General features: G+C 42.7%; 1 protein-coding gene and 1 non-coding gene across 2 annotated transcripts in view; both read left to right on the top strand.

Moving 5' to 3' along the window:
- The window catches only part of Cbl (E3 ubiquitin-protein ligase CBL), a 472,746-nt gene that overhangs the window by 144,212 nt on the left and 308,993 nt on the right, over positions 1-19,541 (top strand). The gene's annotated exons all lie outside the window — the stretch shown is intronic.
- LOC145408307 (5S ribosomal RNA) lies at positions 5,133-5,251 on the top strand. Its single transcript, XR_013898898.1, has one exon. It is a non-coding gene; the product is annotated as a 5S ribosomal RNA (ribosomal RNA).

The raw sequence follows: 19,541 nt of genomic DNA, 5'->3' as shown, positions 1-19,541 counted from the left end.
GTCCACATTGAATTCCATTTGCCATGTATTACTCCATTCATGAAGTTTATTTAATTCTTCTTGTAGCTCTTTACAAGAGTCTGTGTTAGTAATTATCCTTTGTATTTTTGCATCATCTGCAAACATACTCAGATAGCTTCCATTTCCAGTGTTACTGTTTATATCATTTATATACACTAAAAACATGATTGGTGCCAGCACTGAACCCTGTGGTACTCCACTAGTCACTTCTTTCCATGATGAGTAGTTTCCCCTTAGTACTGTTCTCATTTCTCTTTTTATGAGAAAATCTTGCATCCAACAAAACAGTTTGTCTCGAATTCCTCCTTGATGGTACAGTTTCCATAAAAGTCTTTGGTGTGGTACTGTGTCAAATGCTTTCTTGAAATCTAAATAGATACTGTCCACCCATCCTTCTTTTTCCTGTATTGTGTTTGTTACTCTGTCATAGTAGCTCAACAGATTAGTAACACATGATTTTCCTTTTCTGAAACCAAACTGTCTTTCTGTTATCATACTGTGTTCTTCTAGATGATTTACCCAAGCTATTCTTATAAGCTTTTCTAATATCTTGCTTACAACACTGGTCAGTGATACTGATTGGTAGTTGAGTGGATTTTGTCTATTTCCTTTCTTGAATAAGGGGACAGTATTTGCTTTCTTCCAAATATCAGGTAGTTTCCCTTGACTCAAGGATTTCTTGAAAATTAAAAATAATGGTTTACTAAACTCCTTTGCACATTCTCGTAGTACCCAACATGAAATTTCTTCAGGACCACTTGCTTTTCCTCTGTCTAATTTACTTAACTCTTCCTGTATTACTTTTTCTGCTATTTGTATATCTGGTAATGTGTGTGGACATGCATGTTCCACATAGTCCCTCTCAAAATTGTTTTCTTCTGTAAAAACTAATTGGAAATTCTTATTTAGCGCTTCACAAATATCTTTCTCTTGTGTATAGGTGATTCCCTCGTCCGTAATGGATTGTATTATATCGTTTACTTTGGTTTTGCTTCTGATGTAGCTGTAAAACAGCTTCGGTTGATCACTACTTTTATTTATTATATCCTCCTCAAACTGTTTTTGGGCTTCCCTCCTTATTCTTGTGTAATCGTTTCTTGCCTGTTTGTAATTATTATACGCCCTTTCACTATTGTGTCTCCTGTATCTATTCCACAACAAATCTCTTCATTATTTTGATTTTTTACATTCTGTATTGAACCATTTCTGTATTTTCTTATCTGCTTCTTTGTGCTGTGGGATGTACTTCTGGACTCCTATTTCATAAAATTCACAGAATTTTTTATATACAGCATTTAAATCTTGTCCTCTAAGCTCATTTTCCCAATCAACTTCTAAGAAATACTTCTTTAGGTCTTGATAATTTCCCTTTTTATAGTTTAGGCTCTTTTTGTAACTTTCATTAGTGTTAACTATGTCATATGCTATCCTGAAGTTGTAATTTAGTACTGCATGATTGCATTTGCCGAGTGGAGGGTGATATATTAAACTGTCAGTGTCATTTTCTTGTCTAGTAAATATTAGATCTAGCATTGAAGGTACATCGAGTCCTCTTTTTCTGGTGGTTTCTCTCACATGTTGCGTTAGGAAGAACTCTTTTACGAGATCCAGGAGCTTTTGGTCGCAACAGCTTTCTTGGCTAATTATATCTAGAGTATTCCAATTTATATTTGTATTAAAATCTCTAGTTAGTACAATTCTTTCCGATTTCTCTTCCATTTTATGTAGTAATGATCTTAAACTCTGAATTGTACTCTCTGCCAGGTCCTCATATTCGTCTCTTTCCCATGTGTCTGATCTGGGTGGCATGTAATTGGCTGCAATTACTTTCCCTTCAGATGTGTTGATCTCTACTGCAATCAGTTCTACTTGTGATGGTATATCTAGTTTTATTTCATTGACTTCTAGGTTTTTCTTAGTTAATATTGTAATTCCTCCTCCTTGTTTTAAATTTCTGTCTCTTCTCCATATATTGTATTCCTCTAAGTTTAGTATGTCATTGGATATCCTTGGTGTTAATTTTGTTTCAGTTAGGCATATTATTTGTGGTTCATTTTCTCTGACATAATCATTCATCTCTAGTAATTTAGATACCATTCCATCCACATTTGAGTACATCAAATTTATCATCTTGTTTATATACTTGTCATGACGTGATTCTACTACCTTCCTCCTTTTTATTCCCTCCTGTTTGTGTACCACTTTCGTACCTGCAATCCTATTACTTTGTAAAAAAAAAAGTGTTCTTCTCCTCTTCTGATCGTCCCTCATTTTTTGCTTTTGCTTCCTCCCTCTTCTCTTTCAGTAATTCCAGTTCCTCTTGTGTTAGGCATCTTTTTATCCACATTTTTGAGCTCCTCTTTTTCCATAAGATTCTTTGCATTTTTTAGTATCTAATCCACAGTGTTTACATTGTGTGTGTGTGTGTGTGTGTGTGTGTGTGGTAGGGGAGTGTTGTTTATGGTGAGGTGTGGAATGTGACTATGCTCTGCTGTCCAGTTTGTGAGAAGGGTCACTGTAGATTTGGCTGGGGCTATTTTGAGCCTGTTTGTGGTGAACCATTCATGTAGTGTGTTGAGGTAAGGTTGGAGGATGTGTGCAGCTGTGTTTGCATTTTGGTGTGTACATGTAAGTGTTATATCATCTGCATAGGAAGCTATATGTATCTTTGGTGTGTGGGGTGTGGATATGTCATGCATGTATAGGTTATAGAGTGTAGGGGACAAAACAGATCCTTGGGGGACACCATTTGTGAAGTTTCTGATGTTTGATGACTGACTGACAAATGTTACATGTGCACATCTGCCTGCTAAGTACAGTAGTTTGCCAAGCATCTTTTTGTGTTATTGTGCATGTTTGTGTAGAGTATTTTGTTTGTAAGGTTGTGGCGAGGGATGGCATCAAAAGCATTGCTGATGTGTGACTAGGAGTGTTCTGTGTGGTGGCCTAGCTGAATTCATGCCATCAAAAACTCTCTGTGTAAGGTCTGTCAGAAGAGTGTTTGTGGAGTGTAGTGGCCTAAAGCCATATTGTGATTGGGTTAGGGGGATGTTGTATCAGTCATTCAGTAACTTTAGAGGGGGTGTAGAGGAGTGTGATGGGGCGATGTGAGGAAGGTAATGTGGGGTTTTTGTTGGGTTTAGGGATAGTGATGATAATGCCATGCTTCCAGATGTTGGGTATTGTGTTGTGTGAGTAGCTGTAGATTAATATGTTGGTGAGTGCTTGTATGCCTTGTGGTCCAAGGTGTTCAAGGTGAATGTTGCTTATGTTGTTCTGTGCACAGGCAGATGAGTGCTTAAGGTTGCTAATGATGTGCTTCGTCAGGTTGTAAGTGAAAGGTATTGTAGTCTGGGTCTGTGGAGAACTGTCTCTTATGTTGGATAATATGTCGGTCGTCACGATGGGGGTTTAGATGGCTGACATGTGAAAAGTGATGTGTTTGCTTGTTTGTTTGAAGATATGGTGTCTGTTGTTGTGATGGCAGCATGTGATTGTGTAGTGTTGCTGCTGGAGAGTGTGATGCTGTTTAGTGTTTTGTAGAGTTTGCTGATGTTTGTTTTTTGGTCAAGTGTTTGGAGATAATTATTCCAGTGTAGTGTTTGCTGTTCTGATATCTTATTGTTTATTTGAGTGTTGAGTTGTTGTATTTGTTGTATGGTGTCTTGTGTACAGGGTGTTGGGGAGTGTCACAGTGTGTCCCGTTGACTGATGAGGCCTTGAATTCCTGGTGTGAGGTTGGGATTGTGTCTCTTTCTGTTGCCGCTAGGGATGTGTCCTTTGTTTGCGTTTTGTATAATTGTATTGAAAGTGTGCACAGCAGTGTTTATGTTTGTGATGGGTGTACTGTTCAGTGTTTCGAAATATTATTCTGTTTCAGTTGTGAAGGCCTCTCACTTGGCTCTCTTATAATTAGTGTATGTGTGTTTGTGGCCTGCTGGGATGATTCTGATTTTGGTAGTGATGATGATTTGGAGGTGATCAGATCCAATGGTTTTGACCACTCTCCATGATGTAGTGGGGGCGAGGTTTGGGGAGCAGAAGGTGATGTCTGGCGATAATGGGAGGAAGCGGGCTTGGTGTGGGATATGGGTATGTTGATGGAGATTGTTCAGTATGAAAAGGTGATCTGTCTGGGATTGTAGTACCATCCCTATCTCTGTGTCAGGGTTGTTTACCTGCCAGGCCAATGCCTTGGTGTTGAAATCACCACCCAGGATGATGTTGGGTATGTTAGTGATGTGGTGTATTTGTGGAGAGTAATTGTGTGGTACTGTGGGGGACGATTGGGGGGAGAATGTATGTGTTGGCTATTGTTGTATGCGATTTGTTACCAGTGCGTATTTTAATTTACTGTATTTCTGCTAAAGTGGCAGCAGATGAGAGGTGGGGTAGGCGACTGACAGAGAATTTTCAACAGAATAAGAAAATGTTTTGGAAGGAGGTGAAAAGGGTGCGAAAGGGAGAGTCTGGGAAGGAAGAACGAGTAAAAGCAGAGGATGGAAGGATGTTAATTCAGATGGATGCAGTAAGGAAGAGATGGGCAGAGTATTTTGAAAGATTGTTAAATGTAGAGGAGGAAAGGGTGGCTGAGATTGTGGCGGATGGAAGGGTGCAAGGAATAAATGTGTTGGGAGAGTTGAATGATTCTTTGATCACGAAGGAGGAAGTGGAGAAGGCAGTAAAGGAGATGAAAACAGGGAAAGCTGCAGGTATGGATGGGTGTACTGTGGAATGCCTGAAGGGTGGTGGAGTGACTATTGTTGACTGGTTAGTAAGATTGTTGAATGTGTGCTTTGTGAAAGTTATGGTGCCAATTGACTGGGCAAGTGCTTGTGTGGTCCCTTTGTATAAAGGCAAGGGTGATAAGTATGAATGTACTAGCTTTAGGGGTATAAGTCTGTTGAGTGTTGTAGGTAAGGTGTATGGCAGAGTGTTAATTATGAGAGTTAGAGAGGGTACAGAGGGAGTGATTGGTGATGAGCAATGTGGCTTTAGGAGAGGGAGGGGATGCGTTGATCAGGTGTTTGCTGTGAGACAAGTGTGTGAAAAGTATTTAGCGAAAGGCAAGGATGTGTTTTGGGCATTTATGGATTTAGAGAAAGCGTATGGCCAACGGCCATACCACGTTGAGTACACCGCTTCCCGTCCGATCAGCGAAGTTAAACAACGTTGGGTCTGGTTAGTACTTGGATGGGTGACCGCCTGGAAACACCAGATGCTGTTGGCATCCCTACGTGTCAAGTGGGGTTGGTGGAGGATTAGTGCCCCTCCCTGTAAAACAGTTAACTCTAAGCCCTTGGCCACCCCATTTGGGATACATGGCATCTGGCAATGAATGAATGGATGAATGATGAATGTATGATAGAATTGATAGGGAGGCTTTGTGGACTGATTTAAGATTGTATGGACTTGATGGTAGGTTACTAAAAGGGGTGAAAAGTGTTCATGTAAATAGTAGAGCGTGTGTAAGAGTGGGAATTGCTGTGAGTGATTGGTTTCCTGTGAGAGTGGGGCTGCAACAGGGATGTGTGATGTCGCCTTGGTTGTTTAATATTTACATGGATGGTGTTGTAAGGGAGGTGAATGCAAGAGTTTTAGGTGGAGGTCTGAGTCTGGTGAATGTTGATGGTGGAGAGTGGAATCTGAAGCAGCTGCTGTTTGCAGATGATACTGCACTGGTGGCTGATTCAGAGGAGAGATTGAGACAGTTAGTAGAGGAGTTTGGAAGGGTGTGTGAAAGGAGGAAATTGAAAGTAAATGAGAATAAGAGTAAAGTGATGAAGTATACGAGGTTGGTAGATGGTAGGGGGATGAATATAGTTTTGAATGGCGAGTTGCTTGAGGAGGTAGAGTGTTTTAAATATCTAGGGTCACATGTTGCTGTGGATGGAAGAATAGATGCAGAAGTGAAGTTTAGAATAAATGAAGTAGGAAAGGTGCTGGGAGGAATGAAAAAAGTGTTTAGATGTCGTTTGCTTAGAATGGATGTAAAGAGAAGGCTGTATGAGGGTGTTGTGGTACCGACTGCGTTATATGGGGCTGAAACATGGAATATGGGTGTAGCAGAGAGGAAAAGTTTGAATGTAATTGAGATGAGGTGTCTGAGGAGTATGTGTGGAGTGACGCGTATGGATCGAGTGCGAAATGATGAAGTGCGAAGGAGAACTGGAGTTGTTCGGGCGATGGCTGGTAGAGTTGAGCAGAGGGTGTTGCGATGGTTTGGGCATATAGAGAGAATGCATAATGAGCGATTGGTGAAAAAGATAACTAGATCTGATTGTGAGAGGTGTAAGGCTGAGAGGAAGACCACGAATAGGATGGATGGACAGTGTGAAAAGAGCGCTGGATGCGTGAGGGATGTCTGTTGAGCAAGGAAGAGTGGCTTTGCGTGACAGAAAGAAATGGAGAGAAATTGTGAATGAGTAAGTGATGACGCAGCCCTGAGGGGATAATCTCCCGCATTTGGTCTGCTCAGCTAGTCAGGTCAGGTGCGGGTAAGGGGATGGGTCTATTATGATGTGGCAGGGGTAAGCCAGCTCTGCTGTCGGGCCCTGCTGCAGATGTCACTGATTGCATTGCGCAGTTTACCCTTGTGCGGTGTGGTGCGGTGAGGATCTGCCTGTTCTCCCCTTTGGGGCTAAGATGCGAATGAATGTGTTTGAATGGATGAGTAAATGAGGAGTATGTCATCCTGTCTCAGCTACCTCCATTTCCTTGGAGGAAGCAGCCTAGGTATATAGAAAGATAGATTTCTGTTGTGGTGTCATGTGGGGGGAGAAGTGCCTTTGTGTGTGTGCTTGTATCTGAAAAGTTGATAGATTTGTGTACCAGGGTGATGAGTCCACCGCCACCGCCATTGGCCCAGTCTTGTCGAATGGTGGTAAAGTTGTGAACTGTTGGTGTTTTCTGTGTTCTGTGTAGTTTTGTTTCTTGTAAGATGGTGCTGTGTATGTTTTTTTGTTTGATGAATTGTGCGTTCTTGTTTTTTGGCATTTATGCCATATATGTTTAACTGAAGGATGTTTAGCTATGGTGGGGTATCGTATAGTAGTTGGTCATATAGCGGGGAATGCCTGTACAGTATTTGAAATTTTGTTACTTTTAAATCCAGTTTTGTTGGACAATAATTGGAATGAAATTGACAGATTGATCTTATATTTTTTGTCAATTTGCAGTGCTTATGTTCTGTTTTAGGTGAAGTAAGTTCAAAGGGCTTAATACCCTTATAGAGTTTAGGTGTAAGTTGAAAGTGAGATGGTACTTGAGATATGATGGTGGATGGGGGATTTTAGAATTTAAGTTGGCCTTTCTGACTGCTGTGTTGGGACTAGACTTGTGGCTGTAGCGAGATCATGCATCGGCCTTGGTCTTCTAATTGCAGCTCTCCATGCTGCTCAGCCTCTGGCAGCCTCCTTGTTCAGTCCCTTATCCCTGAGGTCACACTCTGAGACCTCATCCCAGATCTTGTTAGGTCTGCCCCTTGCAACCCTATCCCCAATGTTCACACTTCTCACCTTCCATACCCAGTTGTCATCCTCTTAAAATGCCAAAACCATCTCAGTCTATCCCTCATCACAACACTGATATAATCCAGTCCCATCCTTCCTCTCTACTCTTAAATCATAATCCTAACACCCCTAGGCCTCGCATTCAAGGATGCACACTACACAACGATCTGATACAGTAATATTCACTTCTGTGTGTTTGAGCCTATGGATATCCTCATTCTTTACTGCCCAGCTCTCACTGCCATACAGCATTACACTCCTGACACATTCTACATACAAAGATCCCTTAGCGCAACAGCTCTCTGAACTTTCTTCAACCTCCCTTACCCCCCAGCCCCAGAGCTAGCTCCAGCCTCACCTCCAGCACATAACATGTCCCCCCAAAAGAAGTCTTCCACACACTGAAGAGACTTGCCAACATGATCAATGCTTTCACGTTTGATAATCTCTTTATGCTCTCCCCGACACACCACACACACAAAATCAGCATTATCTTGCAGTCTACCTCAGATACCACTAGATATGTTATACACCCACGTATCACAAATGTTGCACAAGACAGAGTTATTTCCCACACCCATGTCTGTCATCTTAATGTAAAGCTGAGTATCATCAGCCATAAAATGATAGGACACATCATGTGCTTCAAGTAGAGATGATAAACTATTTGTATAAACTGTGAATAGAACTGGATCCAAAACAGATCATTGAGGAACTCCCAACAGAATGCAGACTGAGCACTTCACAACTACTCTCTAAGATCTGTTAGACAGGTATGATGTAATGAGTGAAAGAGCATCATCATGGATAAATTAAAAATGCAGGTCATAAGTAGTAGTTCATGATCAGCTGTGTCAGAAGCCACAGACAGATCCAACAGAACAAAGAGAAAGGATAATCTACTCCAGGTGTTTGGAACTAGGTCGCAATGAGTCTTCATTTGTGCAGTTTCATTTGCGTGATATTATGCCGACTGAATGGGAGGAACAACTCTGTGTCGTTCCAGTAGTGGTACGAGTTGATCTAGTATAGCCCACTCAATAATCTTGGACAAGAATGACAAGTTAGATACAGGACAATAGTTTAACATGCTGTCCACATTGACACCAAGCTTCTTAACCCGTGAACGCTGAGATATGTGGTACTTGCCCTGGCGACCGAAGCCACTCCCAGGTTCTTGGGTCGCTTGAGGGGCCCTCTTCCTCCCATTATCCTCAGACATCACCGTTTATCCCCCAAACCTCACCCCCACAACATCCTGGGGAATGGTCAAAATCCTTGGATCTGATCTCCCAATCATCACTACCAAAACCAGAATCACCCTAGCTGGCCAGACACACATACACTTGAGAGCCAACTGGGAGGCCATCATAACTGAAACAGAACATTTCAAAACATTAAACAGTACACCCATCACAGACATCAACACCACTGTGCACACTTTCAATACAGTTATACAAAACGCAGACGAAAGACACATCCCTAGATGCAATAGAAAGAGTCTGTCTGTCTATCTATAGCCCGACGCCCTAATCCCGCAAAGGGTGGCCGCAGACAAAACACCTCCAAGTCACTCTGTCACCCACCATTTGACTCCCCTCCCCCCAACTCACCCCCCTCTCCCTCATATACCTCTCAACTCCATCCCTCCACCTCATCCTCGGTCTACCCCTCCCTCTCCCTCCCTCCACCTCACCTACATACACCCTCTTAGCCAGTCTTTCATTCTCCATTCTCTCCACATGTCCAAACCACCTCAGTGTATTTCTCCTAATCTTTTCAACCACATCCACATCTACCCCACAACGTTCCTTCACTTCTTCATTCGTCAACCTGTCCCTCCACTCACTCCACATGCTCCTCTCAAGTAACTCATTTCCACTGCTCTCACTCTTGACTTGTTCCCCTCTTGCAAGGTCCACGCCTCGATTCCATACGTCAGGGTAGGGATCACAATACCATCATGCAGTGACTTCTTAACTTCCATACTCACCTCCCTATTTCTCATCACTGCTTTCAGTGTACCAACAACCTTTCTTCCCTGCTGTACCCTTTCACGTACTTCATCCCCCAAAGTTCCATCCTTACTCATCACACTACCCAAGTACTTGAATGCACTCACATTCTCCATATCCTTACCATCCAACCTCACTGCACACTCTGTGACTTCATTCCTCTCAAACACCATAACTTTACTTTTGTTTACATTAACTTTCAGATTCCTCCTCCTACAGACTGTCCCAAATTCATTCACCAAACCTTGCAACTCCCATTCATCTTCACTCAACAATACTGTATCATCAGCAAATAGCAACACCGGAAGCTTCCAAATCTCACCCTCATTCATTAGGGCCAGCCCCACATCCACTGCCCTACCTTGCACCTCCTTTACAACCCCATCCATATATATATTAAACAGCCATGGAGACATCACACACCCCTGTTTCAGTCCCACATTGAGATCAAAGAACTCACTCAGCTCACCATCCACTCGCACCGTAGCCCCAGCTCCCTCGTACATACTCTTCACAGCACTCAGCAATTTCCCCTCCACTCCATATATTCTTAATACCTTCCACATACCTTGCCTATCTATTCTGTCATAAGCTTTCTCCAAGTCCATGAAGGCAGCATACACTTTCCTTCCCTTCTCTAGATACTTCTCCACTAAACATCTTAGAACAAATATCTGATCTACACACCCTTTTCCCTTCCTAAATCCCCCTTGTTCTTCTCCAACTAGCTCCTCTGTCATATGCCTAACCCTATCAATGAGTATTCTACCATATATTTTACCAGTCACACTAAGAAGGCAAATACCCCTATGGTTACCACATACTTCTCTCTCCCCTTTTCCTTTGTACAGAGGAACAATTATGCCTGATTTCCAGTCCTCTGGAACCCTTCCCTCTTCCCAAGCCAATCTACACAACTTCCATATCCACTCCACAACAATCTCACCCCCATACCTACAGAAAGAGACACATCAGAAATTTAAGGCCTCATCAGTCAACGGGACACACTACGACACTCCCCAACGCCCCATACACAAGACACCATACAACAAATACAGGAACTCAACACTCAGATAAACAATAAAATATCAGAACAGCAAACACTAAACTGGAAAAATTATCTCCAAATATTGACCACAAAACAAACATCAGCAAACTCTACGAAACACTAAACGGCATCACACGTTCCATCAGCAACACTACACAGTCACACGCTGCCATCACAACAACGGACACCATATCTTCAAACAAACAACAAGCAAACTCTCTCATCAATCACTTTTCACATGTCAGCCATCTAAATCCCCATCGCAACGACTGACGGATCATCCGACGTAAGAGGCACATCCCCACAGACCCAGACTACTCACCTTTCACTTACAACCAGACGAAGCGCATCATTAGCAACCTTAAGCACTCATCTGCCTGTGGACCAGACAACATAAGCAACATTCACCATAAACACCTTGGACCACAAGGCATACAAGCACTCACCAACATATCGAACTGCAGCTACTCACACAACACAATACCCAACATCTGCTAGTGTGGCATTATGATCACTATCCCTAAACCCAACAAAGACCCCACATTACCTTCCTCACACCGCCCCATCACACTCCTCTGCACTCCCTCTAAATTCACTGAAAGATTGGTACTACAACTAATAATGCCTCACACCCCCCTAGTCCAATCACAACATGGCTTTAGGCCACTACACTCCACTAACACTCTTCTTACAGACCTTACACAGAGAGTTTTTGATGGCGTGAATTCAGTTAGGCCACCACACAGAACACTCTAGTCACACTAGACATTAGCAAAGCTTTTGATGCTATCCCCCACCACAACCTCACAAACAAAATATTCAACACAAACATGCACAATAACACAAAAAGATGCTTGGCAAACTACTTAGCAGGCAGATGTGCACATGTAACATTTGCTGGTCAGTCTTTGAATATCAGAAACTTCACAAATGGTGTCCCCCAAGAATCTGTTTTGTCCCCTACATTCTTTAACCTATACATGCATGACATACCCTCACCCCACACACCAAAGATACACATAGCTTCCTGTGCAGATGACATAACACTCACATGTGCACACCAAAATGCAAACACAGCTGCACACATCCTCCAACCTTGCCTCAACACACTACACGAATGGTTCACCACAAACAGGCTCAAAATAGCCCCAGCCAAATCTACAGTGACCCTTCTCACAAACTGGACAGCAGAACTTAGTCACATTCCACACCTCAGCATAAACAACACTCCCTTACCACACACACACACAAAATCCTTGGTGTAACATACAATACATCAGTGTCATAAATAAATAATAAATAAACTTCATGAATGGAGTAATACATGGCAAATGGAATTCAATGTGGACAAGTGTCATGTAATCAAGTTTGGTAAAAGTGGAAAAAGACCTGGTTGGGATTATACATTAGGAAATAAAACCCTACACACATCAGAAAGAGAGAAGGACCTAGGTGTGATTATCAGTAAGACTCTCTCTGGCTGACCACATCAGCTAGAAGGCACGGAACATGTATACACTGCTTGCAAATATGAGAATAGCATTCACATACATAAATGAAGACATGCTAAGAAAGATAACAACATCATTCATCAGACCAACCCTGGAGTATGCATCAGTAGTCTGGAGTCCTCATCTCAAAAAACACATGGACAAGATTTAAAAAGTTCAAAGGGCTGGTACAAGATGGGTACCAAGCTTAAGGGATCTAAGCTATGAAGAAAGACAAAATAAACTGAATCTACCAACACTACAGGAGAGAAGGAAAAGAGGTGACATGATTATGCTATATAAATGCATATCAGGGAAGGAGAAAATAGACATAAATGATTACTTAACCTGTGGGGAAGCATCAGCAAGAGGACACTGCAAAAAACTGAATAAGAAGAGAGGTGATAAAGACGTAAGGAAATTTAGTTTCCCAAATAGAGCAATTGATCAGTGGATTGCATTACCGAATGAAATAGTGTGTGCCAAAACAATTCACAATTTTAAGGATATGTACGATAAATATGGGTTAAGACACAGGACAGTATGAGCTTGACTCATTCCTGTAAAGATACAATTAGGTAAGAACAATTAGGTAAGAACATATGCTGTCATCTCTCCCCCCCCCTCGCCTGCCTCAGACCAGCTTCCAGAAGCATATCCATACTCAAATCACTAACCCCTCCATTCAGTCACTTAAAGATAACACACAGCTGCATGCACGGCCTCCTGATATCCACCCCCCTGAATCCTAACTCACTCGTGAGGACAGGGTCCACCTGGACAGGCTAAGATGTGGGCATCATCCAGCCCTCTTAAATTACCAGAAGAGGCTGGATGACTCCATCACTGATGCATATCCAGAATGCAACACAGCACCCCATACTATTAAGCACATTATGGAGGACTACATGGCACACAATCACTTATGCCAACTACACAACATACACTCCTTGAGAGGTCTGTGAGAAAGCCCGGTCTTCGCCGTGGCCTTCATTAGAGACTCGGGGCTGTTCAGCCAGACTGCCTAGGGAACAACTATTACTACTACCACCCCTAAACGCTGGGCTGTTTTTAGTGTCGTCATTCTTTCAGTGCGGTAATTTTTTCGAAAATAGTTTGTTTTCAAACTTTCATATTGTATCTCGGAAACAGTTAGGGAAACAAATGAAAAACCATATTACTTACCAACTCTTCTTTTTGCGAATGAAAATATCCCCAGGTCTGTAGGTCGTTGGGTCGATGAGTAATGACATGAGGAAGAGGACTAATTTTTGGCATGAGAGCAGGATGTATTCGTTCATCTGTCTGCGGCCCTGACTATGGCTTTGCTTTTAACATGATAATTTCTCCATTACTGGATACACAAGCCCTTATACTCCGGACTTAAATTTTGCAGCAATGTCAGATAGTGTGCATTAAAAAAAAAAAAAAAAAAAAAAAAAAAAAGTTTTATGTCAGGTATCCCCAAAGAGCTAAGGCATTGCCCCTGGGTAGAGGACTTTTGGATTGGAGCGTGTAGCATTTTATGACCGGATGCCCTTCCTGTTGTCTACCAATGACCCTTGGGTGAATTCAATCCTCTGACCCTTTGGTCAGAGTGGAGCGCTCTAACCACTGAGCCACGGGATAAAAGAAGAGCAGAACTTTGAACCTGTTGATTTTGTTTGTTATTTTATGCACTCAGAATACTAGACAAAGCATGGAGTTACAATATATCATTTGAAAGCTTAGAAGCTGCTCTTTGCCATGATAAAATCAGATAGAAGGAATAATGATCATGGGCAGACATAAAAAATAAAATAAAGAAAGCAGTATTGCTGGCCAAAAGCGTAAAGAATTTACAACTCATGTAATATGTGTACAGACATGAAACTTGCTGGTATTTGAAGCCATACAGGTGTATAGATATTCCTAGAAGACGTGCAGGTTATTCCCTGCCTCTTGTGGTAACTGGGGTGGTATTCTGGGCAAAATCCCTTGTTTCACTTGGGGCAGACATAGCAAGTCCATGTTCATTTATTTTTGTCAATAATAGCCCAAAACAGCACTATCATGTAGTGTCATATATCACAACTTATGCCTGATATACTCATTTACCAGTGGATGTATATTAGGCATTTCACTCATAAATCTGCCAAAAGGGATAATATATACCATGTACCCGATTTCCACTCACTCACAAGCAAGATGGTGGACCTACTGCTCTCTGTTTGACTCTGCAAGAAAAGCTGGGACGTGATTGGATAGCTATAGAGAGAATGGGAAACAATGGGCCAATCATAAGCCTCGATGTGTGACATCTAGCCCCAACCAAAACAAACTTCCCATTCTCACATTAGCGGGGCATTTGAAGGCAGCCACGATTGTGGCGTCAGGGAGTCAGCCGGGGAAGCCATGATCATGGCACACGGAGTATAAGGGCTAGACACAGTTTTCCAAGGCACGCCCTATGGCATGATCACTGAGCCCTTTCCTAGTATCCTTGGAAAGAGGCTTGGCAGGGGTGGATGAGGCAAAAGTCCATGTGAGGCAGGAATGGAACCGGATGAGAAGGTGTAACAAAATATCGTCTTACACCTGGCAGAGTCACAGAGATGACTGAAGTATGGTTGGCTTGGATGGCAGGACTCTCTCCCTAGCTTTTGGTGGCAAGATAAGTGACAGCCACTTCAAACTGTGGCGCGAAAACAAATGTAGTTCCTACCAACACCTGGCAAGAACCTGGTGCCTCTTTGCTTTTGGTCTCTGCTGACACCTGGTGATTAGGTTTTAAGTAGGGGCTTGACAAAGACCGAAGCATATCAGTTGGACTGCACAAAGTTACCATCTAAGAGGCATCTGTGTACTGTTTTACGGATAAAGTCTGCTGCGTGGTTATACTTATCTGGCAACTGTGACACACTGAATGGATCAAGTGGGCAATGTGTTTTACAATACAGGTATAACTCAATATACGATACCTTTAGATGCAGTACCCCGGCTTAATGATGGGGGTAGAAATTCCATCATACACTGCCTAACGATGGCCAAACCCCAGGTTTAATGATGGGTTTTGATTTTTTTACTGATTTTGATATTTTAGACTAATATTGTGTGGTTAGGTTGATTTATAAACTTTTTTTAGACTTAGATTAATGTGTTTTAGCCATGGGTGTGATGAACATTGTCATTTTGGGGTACAGTTTACTAAGCTTGATTTTTTCCAGACATATTTGACAAGTTTCAGATTTTATTTGTTGGTTTTAGTGAGTTATTTACAGGTGTTAGTCTTAGGTTAGCTTTTTTTTTTTTACAGCTGTTAGGCTATTTAGATTAGCTTTAAACTTGTTTTTGGATTCATTTGAGTAAATTTAGGACTTGGGCGGGGGGGAAAACCAAGGCTCAAAAACTCAGCACCATACTTTACATGGTAAATCTACCCCGAGATACGATACCCCACCTAATGATGGGTTGATGATGGCCAATACCCTCTTCAGGCATAAAATGATCCACAGGTATACATGGCGAGTGATGAGAAGGGTGGGTGGTGAACTAAGTGAAAGGAAGGCAATGATTGATTATGTGTGTGTGGATGAAAGGATGCGAAGATGTGTAATGGATGCAAGAGCTTATAGAGGTTGGGGGTGTGGACTTTCTGACCACTACTTGGTGGTGGCCAAAATTAGGATCCAAGTAAGATGGAGAAATAAAAGAAGGGAAAGACGAGAGGAAGGAGTAGTTGCAAGGAGAGTGGAAAGGTTATAAGAGGATGAGAAAAAGACAGAGTATAAGAGAGAAGTGGAGGAACAATTGGGCAAATATGAATTGGAGCGGATGGGAGACGTGGAAGGTGTGTGCAGGATATTTACAGAAGAAATATGTGCAGCATGTGATGTGGCGGAGGGTTAGTGCCCCTCCCCGGAAAACAACTAACTAAAAAAACAAACAATAAGCCTCGGACAAGGACTGACCAAACGTTGACGACCAAGGACCGGACAAAGGACATTGCAATTGGAACGTGGAATGTAAGGGGAGCAAATGATGAGGTGAAAGAGAGAGAGATTGTCCAGGTGCTTGAGGATGCGAAAGTGGATGTATGTGGAATAACTGAAACAAAATGGAGAGGAGAAAGTGTGAGAGAATGGGAGTATGGATGGGGTATATGTGCAGGAGTAGGTGAGAATGAGAGGGCAAAGGAAGGAGTATGTATAGTTGTGAGTAAAAGATGGAAGAGGAGCATAAGACAGTATGGATCAGTTGGATCAAGGATTGTGTGGGTAAAGTTGAAAGTTGGAATACAAATGTGGGCGATTGTGTGTGTGTATGCGCCAACTCAAGATCGTGCTAGAAGAGTGAGAGAAGAGTTCTGGACAAATGTAGAAGTGTGCATGGAAAAGTTTGGAAGGAATGATAGAGTGTTTTTGATTGGTGATATGAATGGCAAAGTTGGGAATGTGAAGGTGGATGGAATAGTTGGTGAGTGGGGTGTGCCTGCTGAGATAGATGAGAATGGGAGTGCGTTAGTGGACATTTGTGCTGGGAGGGGGTTGGTGATAGCCAATACCCTCTTCAGGCATAAAATGATCCACAGGTATACATGGCGAGTGATGAGAAGGGTGGGTGGTGAATTGAGTGAAAGGAAGGCAATGATTGATTGTGTGTGTGGATGAAAGGATGCGAAGATGTATATTGGATGCAAGAGTTTATAGAGGTTGGGGGAGTGGACTTTCTGACCACTACTTGGTGGTGGCCAGAGTTAAAGTTCAAGTAAGATGGAGGAATAGAAGAAGGGAAAGACGAGAGGAAGGAGTAGTTGCAAGGAGAGTGGAAAGGTTACAAGAGGATGAGAAAAAGGCAGAGTATAAGAGAGAAGTGGAGGAACGATTGGGCAAATATGAGTTGGAGCAGATGGGGACGTGGAAGGTGTGTGTAGAATATTTACAGAAGAAATATGTGCAGCATGTGATGTGGTGTGTGGAAGGAAGAGAAGACGGAGGGGGGTGCAAGGAACAGCGTGGTGGACTGAAGAGGTGAAACGGGCTGTGGCACAAAAGAAGAAAGCATACAATGAATGGATGAGAAATAGGGGCGTGGAAGAAGTTGAGAGGCGGAAGAGAGAGTTATATGTAGAAAGAAAGAGAGAGGTGAAAAGATTAGTAAGAGAGGGTAAGAAGAGAGTGGATGAGGAATTTGGAAGGAATTTGAGTGTAAAGTGGAGGGACTGTAAGAAAATGTTCTGGAAAGAGGTGAAAAGAGTAAGTCAGGGTGGAAGTGGAGTTAGCAGGGGAGTGAAAGATAAAAATGGTAGATTACTAGTGGAGAAGGGAGAAAAAGTGAGCAGATGGAGAGAACACTTTAAGGAATTGTTGAACGTGGAGGATGGAAGTAATGCGAGTATAAGTGGCTGGGGAATGGCTGGGAGAAGGAGGGAGGTGAGAAGACAGGAAGAAATCAGTAGGATAGAAGTTGTGGAAGCAATGAAGAAAGTTAAATCAGGGAAATCCCCAGGAATTGATGGAGTGTGTGGTGAAATGCTGAAGCATGGGGGAGAGATAGTAGTAGAATGGATGTGGAAGATGTGCAGATTGGCCTGGGAGGAAGGTAGAGTCCCGGAGGATTGGAAGTCAGGTATAACTATTCCCTTGTACAAAGGAAAAGGGGAAAAAGAAGTGTGTGGTAATCATAGGGGCATTTGTCTTCTTAGTATAATAGGAAAAGTGTATGGTAGGATACTTGTTGACAGAGTTAGAGAAAGAACAGAGAAATTAGTTGGAGAAGAACAGGGAGGCTTTAGGAAGGGAAAACGTTGTGTAGATCAGATATTCATTCTCAGATCTTTAGTGGAAAAGTTTCTAGAGAAGGGAAAGAAGTTGTATGCGGCTTTCATGGATTTGGAGAAAGCATATGACAGGGTGGATAGACTAGGATTGTGGAAAGTGTTAAGAATATATGGAATAGATGGGAAGTTGTTGAATGCTGTGAAGAGTATGTACGATGGTGCGAAGGCTGCAGTGCGTGTGGATGGTGAACTAAGTGAATTTTTCTCTTTGAAAGTTGGGTTGAAACAGGGATGTGTCATGTCTCCATGGTTGTTCAATCTGTACATGGATGGGGTAATAAAAGAGGTATAAGGTAGGGTAGTGGATGTTGGAGTGGCCCTGGTGAGAGAGGATAATGTTTGGAAACTCCCTGTACTGTTGTTTGCAGATGATACCGTGTTGTTGAGTGAAGACGAAGGGGAGCTGCAAGGCTTGGTGGATGAGTTTGAGAGAGTGTGTAAGAAACGGAATCTAAAGGTGAAAGTAGGGAAGAGTAAAGTGATGGTCTTTGAGAGAGGTGAAGTCAGTGAATGTACAGCGAGGTTGGATGGTGAGGAATTGGAAAATGTGAGTACGTTTAAGTACTTGGGTAGTGTGATGAGTAAGGATGGAGGTTTGGAGGGTGAAGTGCTTGAAAGGGTACAGCAGGGAAGAAAGGTTGCTGGTTCTTTGAAAGCAGTGATAAGAAACAGGGAAGTGAGCATGGAAGTGAAAAAGTTACTACATGACAGTATTGTGATATCAACTCTAACGTACGGAAGTGAAGCTTGGATGTTGTTGGAAGGACACAAGTCAAGAGTGAGAGCCGTGGAAATGAGTTATTTAAGAGGAGCCTGTGGAGTCACATGGAGAGACAGGCTGACGAATAAGGATATAAAGGAGCGTTGTGGTGTTGATGTGGATGTGATAGGAAGCGTTATGAGGAACACACTGAGGTGGTTTGGCCATGTGGAGAGGATGGAGGGTCAGAGACTGACGAAGAGAGTGTATGTGAGTGAGGTGGATGGGGAAAGAGGGAGGGGGAGGCCGAGGATGAGATGGAGAGATGGGGTGGAGAGGTATATGAGAGAGGGGGGTGTGAGTTGGGAGCAGGGGAGTGAAATGGCGGGGGACAGGGCGACTTGGAGGCGATTTGTTTGTGGCCACCCCAAACGGGATTGAGGCGTCTGGCAATAGATAGATAGATGTGATGTGGTGTGTGGGAGGAAGAGAAGTCGGAGGGGGGTGCAAGGAACAGCGTGGTGGACTGAAGAGGTGAGACAGGCTGTGGCACAAAAGAAGAAAGTATACAATGAATGGATGAGAAATAGGGGCGTGGAAGAAGTTGAGAGGCGGAAGAGAGAGTTATATGTAGAAAGAAAGAGAGAGGTGAAAAGATTAGTAAGAGAGAGTAAGAAGAGAGTGCGTGAGGAATTTGAGTGTAAAGTGGAGGGACTGTAAGAAAATGTTCTGGAAAGAGGTGAAGAGAGTGAGACATGGTGGAAGTGAGGTTAGCAAGGGAGTGAAAGATAAAAATGGTAGATTACTAGTGGAGAAGGGTGAAAAAGTGAACAGATGGAGAGAACACTTCAAGGAATTGTTGAACATAGAGGATGGAAGTAATGCGAGTATAAGTGGCTGGGGAATGTCTGGGAGAAGGAGGGAGGTGAGAAGACAGG

This window comes from Coenobita brevimanus, chromosome 76, assembly GCF_032717465.1.
Source record: "Coenobita brevimanus isolate Jiangsu-jjx chromosome 76, ASM3271746v2, whole genome shotgun sequence".
NCBI lineage: Eukaryota > Metazoa > Arthropoda > Malacostraca > Decapoda > Coenobitidae > Coenobita > Coenobita brevimanus.
The sequence above is the reverse complement of the archived record's forward strand: the minus strand, read 5'-3'. Positions and strand labels throughout refer to the sequence as shown.